Source organism: Odontomachus brunneus, unplaced genomic scaffold (genome assembly GCF_010583005.1).
Source record: "Odontomachus brunneus isolate Ranch 3 - 2012 unplaced genomic scaffold, Obru_v1 Obru_scaffold_103, whole genome shotgun sequence".
Lineage (NCBI taxonomy): Eukaryota > Metazoa > Arthropoda > Insecta > Hymenoptera > Formicidae > Odontomachus > Odontomachus brunneus.
The window spans coordinates 65,346-69,321 of NW_022639553.1; the positions used below are offsets into that span (position 1 = coordinate 65,346).

Sequence of the window (3,976 nt, forward strand, 5' to 3'; positions counted from 1 at the left end):
CCCCCCCTCTAACGGCCGCGAGCATCGCTCAGTCAACAGACTTCCAAAACAATGCGACCTTCTCAAGGCGCCTATAAATATATATATATATATACTTTCGCTTACGCTTATCAGTACGCGTTCGGAGCCGACGAGCGAGACATGTTATAATTCCCGTTGTTCAAATACTTGATCGGCATCTCGCGTTAATTGCCCCGCGTCTCGCTCGATCGAATCGCGGCGTGTCCACGCGAGTGTCAGTGCGAGGGTGCAAATATCCGGTGCTCCATGAGGAGGCAGCCGCAGCCGGGGGCAGGATGCAGGATGTCTCGGCGAGACAGGACGACTTCGGGATGCCGCCAGCGATACGTCCTGCATTCCCAGGTATGTGAAATTATTCATTGTGCGGCAAGTTTCCGCGTTTAACGGACGCTTGACGATCTTGCCGAGAATGTCCCGGCCGACACTCGTGTCGGCCGTCATTATTTGACAAATTGCTATTCGGCGATTATAACAGCATCATCAATCTCTGATTATTCGTCGATCTGTACGCGATTGTATTTTATAACGACAAGAAACAATGCTTGTAAATTTGACTGAAATCGAGTCGAGTGAATATATGCGTGTCCATGAATACGAATTAATGCGTAATTAATTAATTACGTTCTCCCATACATTGTTTACTAGTAAATGACTTGTGGCTATGAATATCGGCTATGGAATTCATTGCAAATTTACAAGTATTGATTTTTAATGCGTTTAATAATGCCTGTTGAACCGCAAGTTCTGCCTTGTCGACACTTTCTTTTTGCTTCTGTTCGTATCGAATGCAAGCTTAAATCTGTATTGACATGTTATTTGACATACTAACTGTCTTTCTGTTATCTTTGTCTTTACGTTATTTAACTGTCTTCCTGTTATCTTTGTCTTTACGTCTCATATCAGCTTTTGTTAGAATTTCAAATATCATCTGAATTCTAACGTCAAAAAAAGAACAAAATAATTGTGAATAAAGAAGGTGTACTGTTTGATTTACTTCATTGATCCCATATTAAATATGTAATATCTATTTATCTCATATCATGATATAAATTCCAAATATCATATATTCCATATATTATACATATAATCTCATATTGAGACAAATGAATATTAGATATTGAGATAAATAAATATATTAAATATTTAATATGAAAAAAAAGAAAAAAGATCAATGGAGTAAATCAAACAACACACTTTCTTTACTCACAATTTTTGTTGTTTATTTTCGACGAAGAAAATTTTAGTCGATTAATGCTGACCCAAACTGCATAATCTACTAAAAGATGTCTTAAAGACGCCCAAAAGATGTTCTATTTTTTTTTAAAGTCTTTTAAACATCTTTACGACATCTTTTAGTAATTTGTGCTATCTAGGCAATATTATATTATATATATATTTTATTAGCAAATTAAATAATTAATGCTAATTACATTAATGAATGTTGATTAAAATAAAAGATAAAGATTAAATTCATGCAAAACATATTGAAACGATATTGGACATTAAATCATTCTGAAATAAGTCCTTTTCTAAGGATAATTCGACATAAAGACGCCAGCAGCAAATAATAATTCGTGTGCACTGAGAGAAAAAATGTTTAACTATATTCAAAATTATTGTTACATTCGGCGCCATCTGTATCTTTGTTCTTACAATCTAATAGTAGTCTAATAGTAGTAATCTAATAGTAGTAATCTAATAGTATCTTTGTTCTAAAAATCTAATAGTAACAATATACACGTGACATTGTTATCACTAATGTTATAGTAAGATTTACTACAAAAATGATTCTTCTGAATTATTTTATTACGCGATTATGACAATTGCCAAACATTTTTTCTTCTCCGTGTAACGTCTAGCATCATGTCTCGAGATTCTTCATTGATCCTTTAAGTTTGAACAAATTTACGAGAATAACGTAGAAGCGAAACTTCGACTCGAGTACTTCTCGATTGGCGCGATTTTTCGCGAAGAAAACCTATAACACACAGCTGCGCCCCTAGGGAGGATGATCTCTCCACGCAGAAAGGAAACGCGGAACACAATGCGAGAATTAATTAAAATACTTTGTTATTATTCCCACGTGCTGCCGTTGTTATCGTCGTTTTGTTTCGCGCACTTTGCCCTTTTGTTTTTCGCGGGGTAAACTTCCACACACCTATCGTGCAGTCAATCGATCCGTCCGTCTCCGTCCATTTGATTGTGCTCCAGAAGCGCATCGCATTCTCGTTTCTCCCGCTTTCGTTTAACCCGATTCTCTGGGTTTTCCCTCCGTTATTCCGTAAAACTTTACCTCCTCTCTCCCCCTCTCGCAGGACTACTCGATGAGATCGAGCTGGGAAACTTAGCGCTCGATGTTCGTTTTGGTTCGCGCTGCACGAATTCTCGTTACGTTCTCTTCCCTTTTTCCTTCCCCTCTCTCTCTTCTTCTTCTTTTCTCCTCTCCACCTTTCTCGTTTTCTCGTGCACCAACTGGAAATTAGCAATCGTAAGAATCACACTTAATGTACACTGCATTACGACTTTCAATATCCAGCGGAGTAATCGGCGGCCGATTAAACGACTTTATTGGCAACGGGAATTATACAACTCTACGGTTTTCCTCATTCCCGTCTTCAACTTGGTCCGTTTACTTTTCACTTTACGTGCTTCCGACTCGTTCGTCCGCCGAAAGATTTTTCAGCTTCCTTTAAGCTGCAGCTTCTCGGGGTGCCGGAATGTCCGTCGCGGGTCATTCTCGATATCTCTCTCTTTCCTGCGCATAGTGTTATTTTTTCTCTCCCTCCTTCTGTCTCCCTCCCTACCGCGGTCTCATGTGCCACAGTTTATCCGCCGTGAAATCTCCTCTCGGTACGGGCTTCTCTCTCGCTGTATATCTCAGAGGCGAACAAGCGGTTTCTCCACGTCGGAACACGCAACCCCAGCCTCGCCCTTTCTGCGCTCAGCGTGATCTAAACTAATGTCCCCTGAGGCGCATGAAGTTCGTTTCTTCGCTCTCCTCTCTGCCACGATTCCGGACATCAATCCGCGCAGCCGGGTCAAAAATCAAACGCCTTTCATATTTCATCGACCTATTTATATTTCATTGGGACTAACATCGCTACGTCGTCGTCGAAAAGTAGAAGCCTTAATAGTCGAGAGAACACGTCCAAGCACTTCACGACGTATCACTGCCCGGTCGCTCTACCTCGCTAACTTCTTTTCTTTTTTTTCTTTTTTTTTTTAATATTACGGAAAATACGCGGGGCCGGTCCGGGGCAAGGTTTCTTCGTGGACGACGAAGGGCTGCCCGCCCTGGTCTGCTCGAAGCGAGATACGAGCTGCGATATGCGAACCCCCCGATGAACACGCGACCCAGATTTCAACCCTATGGACACAGCAGACAAGTCTGATAGCAAATTACTCGTTCATCTTTTTTCGACAAAAGCGTGGGCAAACGCGTACGGGAGAGCTTAGTCGTAAGAGATTCGTAAGGGATAGACACATCGCGCTGAAAAAATCGTTTTTGCAGTTGGAACCAAAATATTTCGTACACATTATTTAATTGACATCATTATGTTTTTACATGTGTCAAGTACATGTATAATTAAGAAAGTAAAGCGCACGTAGCGGCAGTTAAATGTTTTGATCGCAGTTACCAGACATTTGGTTGATTTCATTTTAGCCGAATTTTCGTCGCGACAATAAAATCCCTTATCTGCACGTTATGGAAAATCGATTTACCGTAGAAAACGATTCTCAGCTTCAGAAGCCCGAAATTCGCGATGTCGAATGACGGTGCGCTCCTTTTTCGTTTGTTCTCAGAGGAGTCGTTACTCGGCTTAATGTATTTGCTACTTGTCCCGCCGTGCATTCGCAGGATCGCGAAGTCAGATAGCGGAGGAGGGAGGGAATGGAGGGAGAGTGAGAGAGAGAGAGAGAGAGAGAGAGAGAGAGAGAGAAAGAGAGAGATGGG

General features: G+C 41.0%; 1 protein-coding gene across 4 annotated transcripts in view; it reads right to left on the reverse strand.

Annotated features, from left to right (window-relative positions):
* Nucleotides 1-3,976, reverse strand: part of LOC116848991 — a 201,010-nt gene that overhangs the window by 50,614 nt on the left and 146,420 nt on the right. The window lies entirely within an intron of this gene.